The 22,915-nt window shown below is 39.4% G+C and overlaps 1 protein-coding gene and 1 long non-coding RNA gene across 4 annotated transcripts in view; one reads left to right on the top strand and one right to left on the bottom strand.

The window, feature by feature from the left end:
- Pkc53E (Protein C kinase 53E) overlaps positions 1–22,915 on the bottom strand; it is a 222,201-nt gene that overhangs the window by 193,779 nt on the left and 5,507 nt on the right. The gene's annotated exons all lie outside the window — the stretch shown is intronic.
- Positions 11,653–22,915, top strand: part of LOC149502419 (uncharacterized) — a 141,812-nt gene continuing 130,549 nt past the window's right edge. The window contains exon 1 of the long non-coding RNA XR_016323474.1: positions 11,653–13,628. This is a non-coding gene — a long non-coding RNA (uncharacterized LOC149502419). The remainder of the gene's footprint in view (positions 13,629–22,915) is intronic.

Below are 22,915 nucleotides of genomic sequence, written 5' to 3'. Positions count from 1 at the left end.
ATAACTGAAGTGCGGCTACACCTAGTTCTAGTCGGCTAAAACTAGGTGTAGCCTAGTTAAACTATATAAAGGTTAACTAATCTGTTACACCTAGATTTAAGCACCGAACTAACTAAAACTAGGTTTTAGCCGCACTTCGGTGTTTAAACCTAGGTGTAACAGATTTGTTCACGACTAAAGTTAGCTTGTTTTGTTGTAAGTTGAACCAATACGAAGAATATAATCTAGTTTTTAACAAATGAAATCGGCTATTGTATATTATCTATCTATACATATAAATAAAATTGGAGTGTCTGTTTGTAATATTGAAATAACCGCTTTTTACTACATGCATATGAATATACTTAGTCTGGCCATAAATACTGTTACAATTAAAAATAAAAAGTTCCTTCGGCTAATGTAGAATCGACACAATTTGCAAAAAAAAAATCGTGCTCAATTTTATGTAGGTTTTCTTGATTTTTCTCTTAAATTTTGCTGATTAGTTTTTATTTAAGTATAGGAAAGTATTTAGGAAATTCAGTATTTTAGGAAATAATAAATTACGTAAAATAGAAAGAGAATGGATGAGAGAACGAAAAGAAAGAGGGAGAAAGAGAAAGGTATTATACACTACTCGCTTGTGTATGCGACCGTCGCGCCTGCGCACGTCTCATTTAACGGTTTTATTCCACGCACTTTTTTCCACGGATTTTTTTCACGGATTTTTTCTTACGGTTTTACTATCACATTTTTTTCAGTTCGGTCGCGCAGCAAAATCCCTATCCCCTCCAAGCCTGCCGTAAGGAACTTCGTTCCAAAAAATATTACATTTGAATTTGGAATCTCTCATTTTTATATGATTACTCATTGAGTTTTCTCATTTTGTCGCCAATACATTGTACAATATTTTGCGATATTAAAATGGAGTGGGGTGATAAAGAGAACCGAATCGCTGTGATTGCATACACGAAGTACACAAAGTAGGTATGGAGCCAAATGCAATTTTTAAAACTCTCCATACGTTTGGTATTAGTAAAATGTTTGTGTACCGGGTTATTAATAGGTGTAATGAGACCTCCTCTGTTTCTGACAGAAAAAGATCTAGCCGTCCACGTAGTTTTCGTACGAAAATGCTGGTCAAAGCAGTTAGGGAAAGAATTCGAAGAAATCCTGTCCGAAAGCAAAAGATTTCATATCGGGAGATGAAGATAGCACCTAGAACCATGTCGAGTATTTTAAAAGATGACTTACACCAAAGTACATACACCAAAATAACATTTTTTACAATTTTTGTCTGTCTGTCTGTCTGGGTCGCTAATAATATATAATTGTATTAATATAACCTAATTTAGTAATCTAAACTATGTTTATACAAAGCGAGTTACCTGCAGTCAAACTACGTAAGCAGTTTTGGCATGGTTTAAATGAAAGTGTAACTTTTATGAATAAATCTATACTATAAAATATAATAATAATATTATAAAGAGGAAAGATTTGTTTGTTTGTTTGTATTGAATAGGCTCCGAAACTACTGAACCGATTTGAAAAATTCTTTCACTGTTTGGAAGCTACACTATTGCCGAGTGACATAGGTTACAATTTTTTTTGAATAAAATTAGGAATCCTTACTAAAACTCCAATAATGTAACCCAAGGTGTAAAAAAATACCTAAAATATTCTTTACATCGCGTGCCCTGCGAAAACTATTGATGATAGAATTATTTTATGTACTACGACTTTATAGAACACATTATTATTTACAAAAAGTGTCGCGACAGCATATGTCTAACTATTATAGTAATGCCGCAATAAGTGTTCTTTTATTTAATAAAATAAAACAACATCAAATATCGTTGAAGTTTTGGTTAAAGACCCGAGCGGAGCCGGAGGAGGCCGCTAGTATATTATATACATACATACATACATACATACATACATACATACATACATACATGTATGCTTAAATTAAATAGACAACTAACAGACACGCATCCACTTCTAATTTCCTATATCGGCCACCACCAAACTTCTTTCGCTAAAATTATCTCGTATTTGCGGACACGCGGACATAATCCCGGCCCGAGTTTGAAGTAGCTTTATCGCTACCGAACACTCTTGTGAGTACTTACCGACGCCCAATATGTACTTTATTTTATTAGCTTAAGCTGACAAAAGAGCAAGCCCTTTAATCGTTGAAGGCAAACTTTAGATACATTCTTTCTAGTCCCATCAAACCCAACCAAAATTACCTGATAGTTCATCACTTTGTACAAATCATAGACTAGGGTCGTGTTCTTTTATTTTATACCAGGAAAAACCGGTTTTCGTCAAAATAATATCGATTTATTGAATACCGTCAATGTGATTATTCGCAGATTTAACTCAAGAAATATGCCGGACACGCATGGATGGATAATTTACGTATCTTCGTAAATAAGGAAGATGACAAAATAAAAAATAAAAAACCACGGCGAAAAGTAATTTTCCTCGAAATTCATTGATACGATATTCGTTATTATGTCTTCGAAATCCCAAGGATTACCTAATCTCTTCATACTAAATATTAAGTCTTCATTATTTCAATGGTTTGCGTGAATTAAATTGACTAGTCGTCCGTGACCACAAAAACTTTAAAGCATTCAAAGCATCGGATACATATATATGAAATAAAAAAACGCAAGATTAAACCTTAAAGGGGTGTTACTTATACCTACGACATGCGAAAGCCGATGAAAGCACTCAATTAAGTACGAAACGTGTATGGCAATTTTCCAGCATAACATCATGTTTAAGATTTAATACGTTTTTACAAATTTATGTACCTACGATCTCGATATGTTTTATAAAAGGCCAACATACATAAAGTATACTCGTACACATATTCACATATTATTATGAAAACAAAGGGATACGGTTTACGTTGTCAATAAAAAATGTAACGGATTAAAGGTCAGAGCAATTGAAAATACATTTTTTATTACTTCGATACCATCGTCAATAAGTTTCGTCTTGCAAATACCTATACAATTGCTCATAAGCCACAAGATAAATTAGATTTTGAATTGTAATGGGATAGGCACGATGTTAATTACATTAATACGAACATTACTATTTTTGTGAGAGCCAAAGATATTAATCACAACGCGTGACGTCACATGTGGTCAATCTTCTGGTGTCTGGTCAAATATCTGCTTAATAAGATCTTTGCTTGCCTTCCTTAAGCTCTAAAAATAGTTTGATTGCAAATATACTTAAAATACCAAACGTTCTTCCTTAAACAGAGAGTTGTCAAGTCCACAATTTTTCGAATGTGACATTGATGAATCGCAGACCAAAAATTGAGGAGGAAGCTTTACAGAAGCTCATTAACGTTACTGATACATTGACGTGTAATACTTTTTTTACCATTCCTTTACGCGATACGCCCTCGCGTATTTGTTTGGTGTTTTTTTTGTAGTTTTTCCCTACGCGACAATATCGCTGTCCAGGTTTTGGGACAAATTGATACCTTAGAACATTATTACACCGTTTGAATAATTATTTTGTTGACACAAAACTAATTCGGAACCGGAAAGTAATACGTGTAAACAATGAAGCCTACCGAAAAAATTAAAGAGGGAAAATAAAAAGAAAAGTATAACAGTACCTATATAAAGCTGTAGAAAAAAATATTTTTAAAATAACTTCAATGGTATCCTTCTTAGGACAGGAATTTAGAAATAAAGAGGACAAATAAAATATCTTCTCTTTATTAATATTGGTATACGTGAAAGCGGCCATTTCATTTATACCACAAACTATAAATACAAGAAATTGTCAAACCAGAAGATTAATGAGAACAATAAGTTTTCGTAACAACATTATTTAAAACTACAAACTACAAACCAGTCTTGAACCCGCTAACCGACAATGAATTAGTAAGTAATGTAATAAATAATCATTCGGCCTTCCTGACGGAAAGTTGTCACCACCACTCACGTATATCAGCACTGTCAGGGCCAAGCCCAAGTCACTACCTACTGCAGTCTAGGAAGTCGTTCGTGAAGATCCTTGTTAGGTACGCATGTTCTTAAAAATTAAACACCGGTGTAGCTGCTACTCAGTTTTTATGCCGACCGTACAGACTCTTCCTTTAGGTAAAGACCACTTCTGAATTTCCTATCTGAAAGTCGGAACATCGTAAAATCTAAATCAACTAAAAACTAATACCTTAAAGGGGTCGAATGCATTCACGCTGATTTCCTAAGACCAGGGAAACCGTTAGATTACCCGCCCATTTCTTCTCTTTTGCTCCACCTTATCCCACTAGGTGGGGTCGGCACAGCGAATTTTTCTCTTCCATTCTCTTCTATCAGCCGTCATCTCAAGACTCAGTCGTCTCTCTCTCATATCGGCATTCACACACTCCATCCATGTCTTCTTCGGTCGACCTCTTCCCCCTCTACCTTGCACTACCATTTTCATACATCTCCTTCTTCTCTCTACGCACCACACTACTCTACTCTACACTACGTGTCTATACCACGCTTATCGTCCGCTCTTTAATTTGTTAATTAACGGGGATACTTTCAGACTTCCTCTGATATACTCTGTCTTGTCCATTCTTGTCACTCCACACATCCATCTCAACATTCGCATCTCCGCCGCCCATTTATTTTAGCCCACCCATTTACGCTGATAAAAAAGATAATTTTCAAACATTTGGGGATTATACGCTTTTAGACAGATCTTAATAACAAGTTTTGAGTTGTTATAAGACATTCTGCTCGGAAATCGTAGTCTTATTGCGCGGCGATAGTCCGAATTGCTCGTGACATTGACCGTGCAGCCCACTGAGTCACACTGCAAATCACTTTTACGTCTCCCATTATACTTGGATTTATTTTTATTCAAAATAACGCAGATGAAAGCTTCTTCCATTTTTATATTTAGTTGTTGACGAAAAACCGAGATGAAATCTTAAATGTCTGTCGAAAATGCACTCACATTTATTATCAGTAAGTATTTGTTTCAGTAATTTAAAAAGTACTCGCTGTTATGAATGTGTGGGTGAATGTTTTACAAAATTTCGAATGCTTTTTACATTTAAGCCTGGTGAATGTGGTCATGTCCACCATAATGCGAGGGAAAAAAGGAGTGGCCTGTAAACATCAGCACTGCTTAAAGAACGACTATAACTAAGAGCAACCGATGACAAATTGTGATATGATATGGATTTTGTGTTTTGAGTATTTAATAAAACCGTCGTGTTAGCCTTTTTATGAAATCTCGTTTTATTATGTTCTGTGTATTATATTTCTCTATTATTTTGCTACTTTTATTAAAGTTTAAAATCCAAAAAAAATATAACGTCGTAAGAAGTTCTAGTAGACTAGGCTCCGTCCTATAGACCCTGCGTTAGGTATATATTCTGTACTCCAAGGGTGGTGGTGTTAGCCAGACACCATGGCAGCTTTCTCTGTGTGAGGGTTTCAAAGAATGGTTCGGTAACACCGGTCACATCTATACATAATATTGTTACATTAACCAAGCGGTTTGGTCGAATTTTGTGTTTGTGAAAATTTCATCACGACTAAACGCTTCCTTTATTACTGTGTCAACCTTTGAAACTGATCATTCGATTGCTAATTAGGCCATCAAAACAAAAATCTATTGTTTTACTGGCATTATTTTTGTTTATTTATAATTTTCAATCAGTCAACAGAACAGAAACATACCTACTTATTATACCTAAATATAATAAGATTAATAATAACAAGGAAATTAATGTGGAATCGAACGTAAACATAATTATGTACTAAGATAAGTGACTACCTACACAATTACTTTTGACCAATGATTCATTTTAGGAAGTGCTTTGACTTATACAAGACTCTCAAACAATAGAACACAAAAAAAAAAACACAAGGCAAAAAATTGTTTCGTGAAGTAAACGATCAATGATATTAACTTATGAAGATGAATGGATACGCAGAAAAAGAATGATTCAGTCGCTCAACATTAGGTAAGCTTGATGGATTTCCCCATTATAGTTACCGATGTCGGGGAAAAAACAATGTAATATCACGAAAAGAATTGTTCCCTAAGAGATAAATGTTACTTGGTTCGGGAGGGGTGTTTCAACGTTGTCTGATACCATCACCCGGTCTACACATCGTGGAAGGCGATCGTACTTTCTGGAAGAATTATATTCACATAACTAGGGGACCGCTCCGACTCCGCTCGGGTCTTTAAAAAAAATTTCAACAATATCTGACGTTGTTTTATTTTTAAAATAAAAGAACACTTCTTGCGGCATAACTATAATAGTCAGTTATAATACATATGCTGTCGCGACACTTCTTGTAAATAATAATGTGTTCTACAAAGTCTTAGTACATTATCTTATTCTATCATCAATAGTTTTCGCAGGGCACACGAGGTAAATAATATTTTAGGTAATATTTTACACCTTGGGTTACATTATTGGAGTTTTAGTGAAGTTCCCTCATTTTTTACAAAAAAGATTATAGCCATGACACTTGGGAATAGTGTGGCTTCCAAGCAGTAAAATAATTTTTCAAATCGGTTCAGTAGTTTCGGAGCCTATTCAATACAAACAAACAAACAAATCTTTCCTCTTTATAATATTAGTATAGATAAGTAAAAACCAACATAAATCTTCCGGCAACGAGCACAGTTTCTCAAACTTTCCAAATTTGTACGTGGAGTCATAGCTAATCAGAATTTTTTAGTGACAGAAGAGCTTTTTTTTATTGCTTAAATGGGTGGACGAGCTCACGCCTCAACTGGTGTAAAGTGGTTACCTACTTCTACAATTAAAATACCATCTACTTTGAGATATGAGTTCTAAGTTCTCACAACACAACAACACAGTACAACAACAACAACATACTGTAAGCCCGCGTTCAAACGTACCATCCAGGCAGCCAACAGTGCAATTCTGCCGCAATCAAAGAATGGAGAGAAAAATAAGGTGCGGACTACAGACGGTTGATGATACAGTAGACAACTATAGCAGGAATAGAATTAATGCTGTAATAACAATAATATTAGTGGTAGTTGTAGCAGAAGTACACCCGTAAATTTTAGATAACAGAAAGCCATAACACTTAAGACCTGTAATATCGCTGTGCTTAGTGCGAGTTTTTTAATGTTCTCGATAGCGCAAAAGTTCACTCGCACTATGCACACTATACATGTAAATTATGACATCGTAATTTGAACTTGTCTGTTTGCTTGTGATAACCTTAGCACTCATTTGATGTCAATTACCGATATCTCTCAGGTAAGCGTTGTTCATTTATTCCTGCATATTATAATTGACTTATTAGTTTGTGTCCAAAAAATACTATAAATGTTAAATAAATCATTACATCACTAAACTTGAGACTAATGCTGTGCTATCATAAATGTCCGATCGAAGATTATTCATAATAGTGAGTAAAGTGGTTTATTCGAAGTGTTCATTTCTTCATAATAATATACAATTAGTCCTATTCGCCTGGCTTCTATAATCACAGAGTGATCTACGCATGTTTGGATCCTCAATTTTGTATCGTTCTTTCTCAACGTGACTCACTTGACGTGATTAGGTATACAGTAAGGTTTTGGGTTGGTAAATCAGGAGGATACTAGAGTTCAGTGGTCGTAGTGGCCTAAAGGATAAGGCGTCCGGTGCATTCGTATCTAGCGATGCAACGGTGTTCGAATCCCGCCCAGGCGGGTACCAATTTTTCTAATGAAATACGTACTTAACAAACGTTCAAGATTGACTTCCACGGTGAAGGAATAACATCGTATAATGGTATCGTAATCAAACTCGTAAATTTATAATTTGGGTTGGTACCACCACCCTGATTATTTCTACCGTGAAGCAGTAACGCGTTTCGGTTTGAAGGGACAGTAAGCCTAGGTGGTTTGACTTAGGTATATATTAAGGCTTTGGGTTTGGTAAATCAAGTTATTAGAGTTCATTTAAGAAATCTTGGAAAAACCCGCTGCTGTGTTTCCTGAGCACTTCTTGTTCGCACAATGTTATTACCAATTAATCCACATTCAGACTGTGACCACATCCTCTACATGTGATTCTATTGAAGTTTGACGTACTTGTTACAAAGCAGTGTCAAGAGTGCTTCTTAAATCCTCGACTCGAAGCATTCCCGACTAATAGGTTAGTTTTAAGCTGTATTGTATTGACATTATATTGATAATGCCATTGGGCATGGGCTGGTTTTACAAGTTGTTGCTTTGCCGCCAAATCCCTAACCAAATCTATAGAATTTTTTTTGCATTTTTGCTTAAACTAATAAACAAAGAAAAATCCTTTTATAATTGACTATGGCGATTTTGTTATCTTGACCCAAATGCAGACTTTTCCATTGCATTGCAGACCATTTCTAATCTCCGCAAGTATGACCACGTGTCTACTTACCGCTCTCATATATATTTCTGCCATCGTACTAACGTCAACGGTAGGCGTCTCGACGCGTTTATAGACGACCTCACCTTCGAAGTAGTCGGCCCCCCAACTCCAACATGTTATCCGTATAACATCGCGCTCCGTCCGAGCACTATAGACCTGGCATTGCTTAGGAACGTAACTCTGCGCTTGCATTCCATCGAAGCACTGTCAGAGCTCGACTCAGACCACCGACCTGTCGTTATGCAGCTCGGTCGCCCCCACAACCCAGTTACTGTTACGAGGACCATGGTGGATTGGAATAAGCTGGGCACGTGCTTAGCCGAAGCCGCTCCGCCAATCCTCCCTTACGGCCCGGATTCGAATCTATCCCCCGAGGACACCGTCGAATCCATAAACATCATTACCGATCACATCTCTTCCGCGATCATTAGATCTTCTAAAGAAGTCGATGTGGAGGATAGCTTCCACCGCATTAGACTTTCCCCCGAACTTAGGAATCTCTTAAGAGTTAGGAACGCGGCAATCCGGGCCTACGATCGTCTTCCCACGCATTCAAACCGGATTCGGATGCGTCGTCTACAACGCGAAGTCCACTCCCGCCTAAGCGACGCCCGTAACGAAAATTGGCATAGTTATTTAGAACAACTCGCGCCCTCCCACCAAGCATACTGGCGACTAGCTAGGACTCTCAAATCCGAAACTACCGCTACTATGCCTCCCCTCGTACGCCCTTCAGGCCAACCACCGGCTTTCGATGACGATGACAAGGCTGAGCTGCTGGCCGATGCACTGCAAGAGCAGTGCACCACCAGCACTCAATACGCGGACCCCGAACACACCGAGTTAGTCGACAGGGAGGTCGAGCGCAGAGCTTCCCTACCGCCCTCGGACGCGTTACCCCCATTACCACTGACGAAGTTAGAGAAGCGATCCACAACCTCCAACCTAAGAAGGCACCCGGCTCCGACGGCATCCGTAACCGCGCGCTTAAACTCTTACCAGTCCAACTGATAGCAATGTTGGCTACCATTTTAAATGCCGCTATGACGCACTGCATCTTTCCCGCGGTGTGGAAAGAAGCGGACGTTATCGGTATACATAAGCCGGGCAAACCGAAAAACGAAACCGCTAGTTACCGTCCGATTAGTCTCCTCCCGACGATAGGCAAAATTTACGAACGGCTCCTTCGGAAACGCCTCTGGGACTTCGTTACCGCGAATAAAATTCTAATAGACGAGCAGTTTGGATTCCGCGCTAAGCACTCGTGCGTACAACAAGTGCACCGCCTCACGGAGCACATCTTAATAGGGCTAAATAGGCGTAAACAAATCCCGACCGGCGCCCTCTTCTTCGATATCGCGAAGGCGTTCGACAAAGTCTGGCACAACGGTTTGATCTACAAACTGTACAACATGGGAGTGCCAGACAGACTCGTGCTCATCATACGAGACTTCTTGTCGAACCGTTTGTTTCGATATCGAGTAGAGGGAACTCGCTCTCGCCCCCGTCATCTGAATGCCGGAGTCCCGCAAGGCTCCGCGCTCTCCCCGTTATTATTTAGTTTGTATATCAATGATATACCCCGGTCTCCGGAGACCCATCTAGCGCTCTTCGCCGATGACACGGCTATCTACTACTCGTGTAGGAAGATGTCGTTGCTACATCGGCAACTCCAGATCGCAGTAGCCACCATGGGACAGTGGTTCCGGAAGTGGCGCATCGACATCAACCCCACGAAAAGCACAGCGGTGCTCTTCAAAAGGGGTCGCCCTCCGAATACCACTTCGAGCATCCCACTCCCTAATAGGCGCGCAAACACCTCCGCCGTTAGCCCCGTTACTCTCTTTGGCCAGCCCATACCGTGGGCCTCGCAGGTCAAATACCTAGGCGTCACCCTCGACAGAGGGATGACATTCCGTCCCCATATTAAAACGGTACGCGACCGTGCCGCCTTCATATTAGGACGTCTCTACCCTATGCTTTGCAAGCGAAGCAAACTGTCCCTCCGTAATAAGGTAACTCTCTACAAAACTTGCATACGCCCCGTTATGACGTATGCAAGCGTAGTGTTCGCTCACGCAGCCCGCACCAACTTGAAGCCCCTTCAGGTTATTCAATCCCGATTCTGCAGGATAGCCGTCGGAGCACCATGGTTCCTGAGGAACGTGGATCTACACGATGACCTGGAGCTCGACTCTGTCAGTAAGTATCTACAGTCGGCATCATTGCGCCATTTCGAGAAGGCGGCACGACATGAGAACCCTCTTGTCGTGGCCGCTGGAAACTACATACCCGATCCTGTAGATCGAATGGTAAACAGTCGACGTCGCCCAAAGCACGTCATTACGGATCCTCCCGATCCATTAACGGTGCTTTTAGGCACCACAAGCACCGGTCACCGTCCTCGTCGAACCCGTCGCTTGCGACGAAGGGCTCGACGAGCGAATTAACCCCTAGACACAGCCCACTGAGTTTCTCGCCGGATCTTCTCAGTGGGTCGCGTTTCCGATCCGGTGGTAGATTCTGCGAAGCACTGCTCTTGCTAGGGTCAGTGTTAGCAACTCTCCGGTTTGAGCCCCGTGAGCTCACCTACACACGTTAGGGTGAAGCTGAAATAGCCTCTCAAGGCTATCAGCATAGGTAGGAAAAAAAAAAAAAAAAAATATATATTTTTTTCATCTACGTGAGCACCGCAATCTGCACGCTCTCACTACACTCCATACTGACATGCCCAACTCCTACCTCCTATCTGACTCAGTACTTTAAATATTTACATTCTTCGCAAGATAAGGACTTGCGTTCCTCTAATAATTTACTCCTTCACTGTCCCACGCACAACTCTAGTTTGGTTCGTTCGTCTTTCGTAGTTCAATGTGTTCAACTTTGGATTTCGCTTCCTCCTGATGTTAGGGTGATCACTGATCGCTAGCTTTCAAAATAAAGGTTCGGCAAATTTTTCTGAAGGAATTGGCAGTAACATTTCAAAGTCAGACTCTTACTTCAGAGGCTTACGGAGAGTACTTTATGGTAGGCAGCGGCTTGGCTCTGCCCCTGGCATTGCTGACGTCCATGAGCGACGGTGACCACTTACCATCAGGTGGGCCGTATGCTCGTCTGCCTACAAAGGCAATAAAAAAAAATTAAAAAAAAAAAGACTCGCAATTTAGTATGTTGGTATTATTCTGTGCCATATACTATATTTCTACTATGTTTATTATTATTTTTCTTTTTCTCTGATAAAAGTGTTATATATGACGGCGTTAACAATATTTCTAATAAACATCACGTGCAACAGGCGTGACTCACACAAGCCGGGTGCGCCGGCCGTGTCGTTCCACTCGTGCAACAGAAGTGACTCATAAGCCCGCTGCGCCGGCTAGTATAAAAAGGCGGTGCGTGCCTTGCGAGAAACATTCGTTGGACTGCGCTTGCCTGGTGCACTTACTATATCCTTGTTACGTTGTGTGATTCTGTGATTGTTGTACGTACTGGTTAAAGTTGGACAAATGTTAAAGTGAATTGTTAAGATAACATATTGTTGATTAAATCAGGAATCAGAAGTGACATCGTTTTACTTGGTGTTCAACAAGATAATATCTACCTTCAAGCTTACATCAGAAGTGAGATCAGGACTCTACTCTCACTGGCGTGACGTGTTTGAACATGTTCGAAGTACAGCAAAAAAAACATGATGCAGATCAGAATACTAGTAGTGGTACGCCACAAGAGCGTGAATACAGCATACGTAAGTCGTGTAATAACGTCTCTGTTACCTCGATGGAAGATCTGAGCCACGAAGAAATCGTCACATCTTACGTTCTGGCTCATGTTGCCCAGTTTGACTGTCGACTTCATCACATGGCATTTACTACCGGAAATACAACACGTAACAAGCTATTGCAAGAAATTAAGGCAAGTGCAAATCTCAAGTGAAACTTCGATCGCAATAATGGATCTGTCATGACGAGTGGGTAGTTCCGACACGAATCGTTTTTAAGCCAATGACTACTGCTAGAGTTACATGGCACTAGTACAGTAAACCAGGACATGAGACTGTGAATTGTCGCTGAAATTTTAGAATCTACTCGATTCAATACCAATAACACTACATGTTCGATGACTTCGGGCTCCAGCAAGCAAGCAAACAAGAAAGCAAGCAAGTTTCCGTGGGGAAGAAAAATTGACACATCTGAAGTCGTCGTGACCTGTAAGATAAGACGTCCGGTGCGTTCGTGTCTGGCGATGCGGCGGTGTTCGGGTTCCGCTGGCGGATGCAGGTTTTTCCGGTGAAGTGCGTGCTTGTGCGTGCTTGACATGTGTTCGCGGTTGGCTTCCTCAGTGTGGGAGTAACATCGTCCGGAGGTGAGACTTCCGCGGTCGCGGCCCACCCAGTCCGCGAGAACCGGGCAGATCGCCTCGACGGTACGGAGGCCGGCCGACGGGTCCGCCAAACGACGAGACCACGCCTCCAGCACGGACTGCCGATATTGGAGCCCCCGCGCTCCGGCTGCACTTGCGCTAGGGCGCGCCGCCTCGTAGGAGACTGTGAGCAAAACCTGAACAACCTCCTCATCCGTGGGCGCCCGACTCTCGCCTGCAAGTCAGCTGTTACGTGTGCGGTGATGCGAGTCATGTAGCTTCTGGGTGTTCCATGCGCTACAAGAAGAAAAACGACACTGCTCCAGGTGCTGTGGCAGGTGCAACCAGAGACGTCAACGTGTGTTCCAGAGCTTCAGTGTGTTACAGATAAGTGGTTTTGGCTTCCCCTTTATGTTCCATTCAGGGTCAGAATGTAGTCTTATAAAACAAAGTCATAGTAATTTATTCAATGGTAAGCGGTTTCATGAACAAGTCACTCTTTGATCTGAAAGTAACTTAGACCAATCATGATGGTAAGAGCACTTAGGGGATATTCAACTCGCCCTTAATAGTGCACGTTGTCGAGTAACAGGGTTTACTCCAATAGAATAGACGTTTGCCGTTCAGGGTAGTTCACTTGAAATATCTTAAAGTTTCAACAGAGTGATAATCCCTCTAGATTAGATCTTGATTTAGCACGGTCGAAGACCGGCGAAAACATAAAAAAAGGGCACAAACAGAAGCTTGGTTTAGTCGAGGCAAAGCTAAAGTCAACCTCTTTTCCGCTGGGGATTTTGTTTTCGTAAGTTGACCGAAAATGTAAAGGTCCCTTCAACATTACTGTAGTTTTGGAAAACGATAGGTATAAATTGAGACATGTAAATAGTTCTAATAGAGTGTACAAATTTCCCCATGAAAACTTACGTGAAATACCTCGAGGCCCGTCAGGCCTACTAGAAATTTCTGAAAATTATAGTGACGATGACGTGACGGCGTACACAGATGGGTTAATTAATCTTGTTCATGAAACTGATCTTAATGATGACGACTCTATCACTGACAATAGAAGCGACATTTTTGTCCGCAAATAGCGATACAGCAAACATAGTCTGTGGGTAGTGATACAATGTCTGTAAGCTCAGGCACCTCAGGTGCAGGTATTGGAAATGTAGAAAACGATGGTCGGTCTCGCACTATTTCTGAAGAAATTCCGTATAAATGTTCTGGTTTAAGAAATGTTTTAACAAACGCTACCGTACACGCAGATTAAAAAAAAAAAAAAAGAGAATTGTATGTGGCTAGAGAGATGTTAATCCGGACTAGCAAAAAAAAAAAAAAGAGAAAAAAAAAAAAATAAGAAAGTGTGAAGTCATTGAAGGGTCTGTCCGGTCCAATGGCTTGGCTATAGGGATTTTCATCCAGATTAGCCACAACAATTAGCTACAGGGATTGCGATCCGGTCTAGCATTATCCGGTCCAGTTCGAAAAACTGAAGGGATAACAATTCCGATTTAAGTTAAAAGGGACATACTTACATACCTGAAGAGATTTAAATAAACTGGCCCAGGTATGTAAGCAGTCAGTATTTATAGCCAGTATAGGATTTTCTGAAGAATTATGCGAACCGAACCGTATTAGATTGTTAATATCATAGACCACGTTTTAAGTTGCATCCGTTAATGTCAGGATGAACGAATACGCTTATTGTCTACAGAACAACCATAAAAAGGCGCACGAGGACGAGCGCATGTCAGTATGGCCGTGACGGCGTTAACAATATTTCTAATAAACATCACGTGCAACAGGCGTGACTCACACAAGCCGGGTGCGCCGGCCGTGTCGTTCCACTCGTGCAACAGAAGTGACTCATAAGCCCGCTGCGCCGGCTAGTATAAAAAGGCGGTGCGTGCCTTGCGAGAAACATTCGTTGGACTGCGCTTGCCTGGTGCACTTACTATATCCTTGTTACGTTGTGTGATTCTGTGATTGTTGTACGTACTGGTTAAAGTTGGACAAATGTTAAAGTGAATTGTTAAGATAACATATTGTTGATTAAATCAGGAATCAGAAGTGACATCGTTTTACTTGGTGTTCAACAAGATAATATCTACCCTCAAGCTTACATATATTTATGTTTTATGTTTACTGGTGAAAGGAAGTCTTGTGAGACCGCACGGTAAGTACCGCCCTGCCTATTTCTGCCGTGTAGCAGTAATGCGTTTCGGTTTGAAAGGTGGGGCAGCCGTTGTAACATACTGAGACCTTAGAACTCTAATCTCAAGGAGGTTGGCGGCATTTACGTTGTAGATGTCTACGGGCTCCGGTAACTATTTAACACTAGGTGAGCCGTGAGCACTTCCACCTGCCTAAACAATAAAAAAAATGTAGATATATGTATACAACAAAAATAATATCTATTTACCGTGTTTGTGTTTTAGACGAGTCACGCAAATCAGTTGTATATGCATGGATCTTGATAACATTGCGGTAGGTTGATAATTTTTTTATCACAGTCTTACATTTAAAGACCGACAACAGTAATAGTGCTAATTTAATTTGACGACATCCGAAAATTAACAATGTAATTGTTATTTTTACACATATGGACATCACAAATGACCGATGAAGTTTATCTACGCAAATAAACCAATGAGTAACCACTTAAATGAGTGATTGACTTGATTGTGATGAAGCATTTTTTAATTTGAACATGCAAAATACAAAAAAAAATGGAAAATTAGAGGTAGTTTAAATTCATGAAATCGTTACTCTTTTGGCCTCAAATTTGAAAACCGACCGAAATGACCGATAAACATGGTCATTTTTAAAAGACGTAGAAATTATTAATACTGGTTTTCGGACTTAAAACACTGATTTGTTGTTTGAACTTGTTTTATATTCTACAAATCTAGAACATTTAAGATTAAGTAACCAAACGAAAATGTTTCAAACATTGACATGATATCAGTGGGCTCAGAGGACCAGTTGGTATACTCATTTGTATTTAACGGGTACATTTACTGCTCAAAAACCTTACGAAATTTCCGATATATATAACTTCTAGCCTTCCAGCATTACCATTTATTTCCTGTATACTGAAAATTAGAAAGAAATGAAGGTATTAATAACATAAATTTAAGGATTTAAGACTTACTTTTCCTTTGTACGATTAACCTAAGATTTTGAACATAAGTCTTTTTTATTGGTGGTACAGCTGGATTGCTTGCAGGGGTAGGCACGACCACTTCGACATTTCTGCGGCGAAACATCAATACGTTGCGCGGTCGAAAGGGTGGGGCAGTACTATAGAACTGAGACTTAGAACTCATGTTTCAAAGTGAGCGGCGGCGTTTACGTGGTTGATGTCTATAGGCTCCGGTAACCAAGTAACAGGAGAGCCGTGAGCTTAACCGAAAAAAGTGTTTTGATTCTCTAATGATTTCAAAAGCCCACATAGTCGAATTGTGATTTCAACATTTTCAGTGCGGACGCACCAACGGTAGGTTTACTTCTTCAATGTGTGACGTGGCATAAAAAATAGAGGTATCCGAGCCGACGCATTAAAATATTATGAGTCAAGATTACGCAACAATCTGACTGCAGACTGATTATACGAATTGTAAAAAAATAAAGGCTTTACAGCTTCATAGCCGCAGCTGCGATATGTGATGAAGGAGTATTAGATACCAAAGATACCAAAAATCATATTTGTTAAACTATTTGCGTATAAATATAGCTGTCAAAGAAGTTGAGATCCCAAAAGACAAACAACACTATTAATGCGTAGTCTTTAGAAGGGCAAGGTATCATTTGCCTTGACGCCAAGATACATTTGTCTAGTTTATTTAAGCTTAATGCACAAAGTTTAACTCAAACTTTAGCCCTAAATACGTCATTACGGATCCTCCAGATCTATTAACGGTGCTTTTAGGTACCTCAAACACCGGTCACCGTCCTCGCCGAACCCGTCGCTTGCGTCGAAGGGCTCAACGAGTAAATTAACCCATAGACCCAGCCCACTGAGTTTCTCGCCGGATCTTCTCAGTGGGTTGCGTTTCTGATCCGGTGGTAGATTCTGCGAAGCACTGCTCTTGCTAGGGCCAGTGTTAGCAACACTCCCCGTTTGAGCCCCGTAAGCTCACCTACACTGAAATAGCCTCTCAAGGCTATCAGCATAGGTAAGAAAAAAAAACTTTATTAAATAGTGTTACGTAATAATAAACGTTTTCTGTCATTCAAATTTAAACCTTAAATCCTATAGTACAATCGAAGCGGACGTCTAATAGTCAATAGAATTTGAAATTAAACGATTACTACCAATAATATTAGGCGTTATTTATTAAAGCCTTTATTGGAGTTAAATTAGGAGCTGAATTGCAAATCCACATCCGCCACAGAACAGTTCTATCTTCCCGAAAGATTACTATTTATAAGTCAACAAATAAAAATACAAAAATATACTATATTTTAGGATTACAAAGGTCTCGAGGAGGAGGACGCTTCAGGAACTTCGGTCGCAGAGCATCTCGGAAGGATTTAGGGTGAGGATTATTTCTGAATCCCGACTAAAAAATAGACCCGAAATAAAAAGTACGAATAAATTTACTTTTAGGCGTCATCTTTCTTTTTGTCGAGTTACCAAGAAAACACTAAAGTATGGTAACGAGAATCGAAATTAAAAACAAGTATTAACTGCTCTAAAGCACGTCATTTCGGATCCTCCCGATCTACTAACGGTGCTTTTAGGTACCTCAAGCACCGGTCATCGTTCTCGTCGAACCCATCGCTTGGGACGAAGGGCTCGACGAGTAAATTAACCCTCAGACACAGCTCACTGACTTTCTAGTCGGATCTTCTCAGTGGGTCGCGTTTACGATCCGGTGATAAATGTTTTATTTTATTGCCCTTCTAAGCAGACGATCATACGGCCTACCCGCTGGTGAGCGGTTACCGTCGCCCATGGACGTCAACAATGCCAGGGACAGAGCCAAGCCGCTGCCTACCGTTTAATACTATCCACAAGCCTCGTTTGAAGAAGGACATGTCATAGCGCTCGGGAAACACCGTGGAGGAGAGATAATTCCAAAGCCGGATTATTACATTTAAACCATCAAAGTAATCAAACTCTGAGTGAATGTACAAACGAATAGACATACGTTTCAAAAAAAAACCGTATACAAGTTATGACGCTTCGTCTTCGTAACGCTAAACAGAAACACGAATGTAAACATGAATAATAGAGGCGCGGAACGTTGATCTTTTACGATGTGGCGGTACATCTCGCCGAGATTCCGAACGTCATTGTTACAGAGAATCGAAAAGGTGACTAACTCAAATTCGAAAACTTTTGGGCGGATTTTTTTTTAATCACAGAATCAACAAGAATCATTATAGGTTTATTTATACTAGTGGTCCCCCCCCCGGTAGTCGAAATTCGACAATAATTAATTGAAATTATAAGTTTGTACACTATTATGGTTATATTGTCAAAGACTATTATAATTCTTTAATCAAAGATTTTGCCAAGACTACACTTTAGACAAATAATGTTAAAGACAAACAATATTTTAATCTATTCTCAATTTGACCACAGACTATAAGCAATAAGAATAGTTTGACAATAAACAAATAGTATGCTTGCGTGTGTGTGTGTCAAATACATGGTAGTGTGTGTAATGTTTTTTTTATTGATTTAATGTATTTTTTATTTATTTATTTATTTATTTATTTATTACACTTCATGTAAAATTTACATTGGCGGACTTAATGCCTAAGGCATTCTCTACCAGTCAACCAAAGGTAGTGCAGAGTAAATAGTGGTAGGTGCAATGAAATTTATATTAGGTAACGAATACATACAAAAAAAGTATATCTACATATATACAAAATCACATATACATATACATACATACATATATACACACATACATACATATAATAGTTTATACAGTATTAAAAGGAATATATTAATAAATTTCCTTAACAAATAACTTCATCAAGTTCATGACGATTCTGCTAACTTTTCCAACAGCATTCGCCGAACCCTTAACTTGAACGTGCAGCGGTTAGTAATAGTCCTGATCTCGAGAGGAAGCGCATTCCATAGCAGAACAGATTGCACGACGAAAGAGTTACGAACATAACTAGAACTATGTGTGGGACAACGAATTAATAGGCTATTGAGAGAACGTAGGGCCCGCTCATGGCTGGAGTGAAGATATTGAAAATAGGAAGTTAGGTAGGAAGGAGGTTCGGGAGACATAAGTAAGGAATGAAGAGTCGTCAGTGCACGTAAATTACGACGCTGGCGAATCGGTAGAAGTTTGAGCTGAGCACGATAGGAAGATATATGATCATATTTACGAAGATTAAAAATAAATCGAATGCAGTTATTAAGAAGACGATCAAGTTTATTAAGAAGGTCTGCATTCAGGTCAAAATAACACACATCACCATAATCAATTATAGGGAAGATCAAGGCTTGTACTAGCATAGTCTTGGTCGCTGATGGTAAGAAATTCTTGAGGCGATACAGAGCACGAAGAATTCCAGAGGTTCTTTGTCCAACGTAAGATACTTGAGCTTTCCAGTCGAGTGTGGAGTCTATGTAAAGGCCTAGGTTCTTAACCACGGAACTTAGGGGAATTGCTGTACCATTATAGAATATAGGTGGGAGTGACATAGTAGTTAAGCGTTGGATCATACGAGGACTGCCCACAATAATGGCTTGGCATTTCGTTGGATTCACAGTTAAGCCAAACTTAGTTGACCAACTGCATATGTAGTCCAGATCCTTATTTAGCTGGTTTATTGCCTGAGAAATAGACTCCACAGTCGTCTGTCTATAAAGCTGCAAGTCATCAGCGTACAGATGATACGCACACTGAAGATTATGTGTTAAGAAATTTATAAAAATAGAAAATAATAATGGAGACAAAATACCGCCCTGGGGCACGCCAGAGTTGACACTACACCAACTTGAAGAGGTGTCATCAATACGAGTACACTGCTGGCGTCCCCGAAGATATGATGAAAACCATTCCAGTGCTGTAGGAGAGATCATAATATAGGACAAAATAGATAGGAGGATATCGTGATTGACGGCATTGAACGCATTTGAAAAATCAATTAGTACCAGTACTGTGACTTTAGTGTCTTGCATACCTGTCCTAATGTCGCCAACCACTTTAAGGAGAGCGGAAACGGTGGAGTGACCAGGATATTTTACGCATAATTAAAAAAAAATATTAATATTATGCACTCCTTCTCTGTATTCTCTATAAGTGTAGGAAATTTCATACTCCTCCGTCCGCGCAATTGTCGTAAAGAAGGGTACAAAGTTTTTGCTTCACGTATTAATATATATGTCGCATCCGGGTCAATAGTTCGGAATATCAACGATACACAAACGTCAAAGTGACAGAATGGCCGTGTCGTGGTTGACGACTTTTAGTAATATTAAGACGGTGGTTTTGATTATTATTTTAAATGATGAAATGTTGTTTTGATAAATATCACAAAATGAAGGGTAGACTCCGTAACGCCACAGTTATAAAATGGCGGTACGTGGACAGAGTCGTGGCATTCGTGTCAGACAGTGATTCCGTCCGTCTCAGCAGTGAGTCTCTGACGGTCAGTCAGTCAGTCAGTCGGTCTGTCGGTATGTGCAACGAAACTGTCGGTTTACCCTGTCATTGTGAAAGTTGTGTGTGTTGAGTTTCAATAATTATTATTGAAAAGTTTTATTGACTAAACTGAGTTCAATCGAATACGAGCGATGACGAAACTACCGCTCAGCCATCCCTGCCGCTGCTGCGACGACATATAGATATTTACTAGTGGTCCCCCAGTAGTCGAAATTCGACTACTCGTATCATTGATTAAAATTATAAGTCTGAACATTATTATGGTTCTACTGTGAAATACTTTTAATAATCACGGATTTCGTCAAGACTATTCGTACACTATAGACAAATAATATTAAAGACAAACAACATAAATCTATTCTCAATTTGACCACAGACTTTAACAATAAACAAAAGAGTACATATGCGTGTGTGTTGTTATATGGTAGTGTGTCATGTTTTGGTTATTGATTTAGTGTATTTGTTATGCATAATTTAAAAAATATATTAACATTCCGCGCTCCTTTATATTCTCTATAAATGTGGGAAAATTCATACCCCTCCGTAAGCGCAATTTTCGTAAAAAGTGGTACATATAGTTTTTGCTTCACGTATTAATATATAGATGTGTTATATGGATATATTATATGTAGTATATGGTTATATATGAGTCGTCTATTATCAAAGGTGGCAATCTGTGCATTTGAACAAAAAAATGTTATTGATATGTCAATACAGATTGATTTGAATATAATCGTCTCCTTCAAAGAATACGGTTCAAAACCTACATTAAATAAAGGTTAATACTTAACCTGTTATTTATCTAAGATGTCGTTCAGAAGAGTTTTGTGACTGCCAATGGAATGCAAAGTCAATAATTCGTTTTTCTGATTTACCAATAATTGTACAAAAGTCACATTGCCGGCTTTGATAATAGTCGACTCATATTATGTATTTTATTTTAATCTTATATCTGCAAGTAATGAAAAATTCTGACGTAGTACCATGTCAAAATACCTCAAATTGTCAATGAAAACAACGTCGATTTTCTTAGAGCAATTGACAAACCAATGTTCTAACATTTTAAACTGAGTTTTTATTTCAAATAGTTATTTATTTATCGAATCAGTTTAATAAAACTCTTTAAAAAAGTTCTCATTGAAATAGTTTGACATTCGATTTTCAACTACTCTCGCGAATCGGTTACCTACATATTACAAATATTTTTGACACGTACACATACATTGCGGATTCAGATGAAACAGGAAATAATATTTCCTCGCAACGTTCGCGTGTTACTATATTTAACCGACATTAGGTAATACGTTGATTACAATATGATTTACGTGGCTATTCGTTATAAAACTGATGCATTCCTTTCGTATTGCTGCTAAAATTGCTTTGAAACGTGACAATTTGACTGGATTACTTTGTTGTTACTAATTTGAACAAGCTGCACACACGTTCAAATTAAGAACGCGCTCTTTTTTTTTTGGACCCAACACCTAGTGTTATTTGCCACTTTCAAAATAAACACGCTCTTGTGTCACCAGCGTGACAGGAAAGGCAAAGGGATCCTAACTACATATAATGGATTGTTAGGTTATTAATCTCAAAGAGGTTTCAGTGTTCTTTTTTTTTGTTGACTTTTAAGTCAAAGGTTTACCTTTTACAGATTCTGGTCGACGCAAACCTCTTTAGGTGTTTTCAAATCAGATGATACCACGGCTCGACCTCCTCAAACTACAAAGCCGTGAACCCTAAGCATGGACGTATTGAAAAACTGCAAAAGTTGACACCATCTTACGAGAGCGAAGCAAACATTTTACCTACCCGTGCAGAGTCAACAGACGTCGTCCTACCACCAGTAAAAATGTGAAAATAAGAAATAAAATGTAAAAATTTGAATGTGAAAATAAGCTCAGCACTAAAACTGTTAATCGGATTCGATTTAATCACAAAGTCGAAGGTAGAGTATATTTTATTGGGAGCGTTCGTTCGAAATTACGAGTGCATTAATTAAAAAACGTGTGGCACTCGGGAACTGCCGCGGTAAAGCTATTGCATAGCATTTTTTATCAACTTATGCAATTATAATTAGACAATGATAATTTAATATTAAAACAATAATAAAACAAGACCACGCTATATTAAACATTAATAAAAGCAAAACATTAACTGTCCCCTTCACACTCATAAGCTAGACCGCGCGAGAGAGAGATGGGCAGACTTTTCATGATGCGCATGCAGTGTGACGTCACGCCACGCGCTTATTCACAAACACTACAAAAGCGCAACGTGTGAATGTGTTGAACGCAAGCTACATAGTAGGCGTAGTGGGGGTGTCAGGTTATTTTCGTTACGGAATTTCTTGATTCAATCGCCGCGCTCAAAGCCCGCGATAAAATCTATGCAATAGCTTAATAATTCATCCGAATTCCGTGAGTCGTAAACAATACGAGGGCCTTAACGGAAACAAGAATTATGTCTTAATTACAACAGCATAGCCGAATGTGCACGTTCA

The sequence above is a fragment of the Bombyx mandarina genome, chromosome 08 (assembly GCF_030267445.1).
Source record: "Bombyx mandarina strain Sakado chromosome 08, ASM3026744v2".
NCBI lineage: Eukaryota > Metazoa > Arthropoda > Insecta > Lepidoptera > Bombycidae > Bombyx > Bombyx mandarina.
The sequence above is the reverse complement of the archived record's forward strand: the minus strand, read 5'-3'. Positions and strand labels throughout refer to the sequence as shown.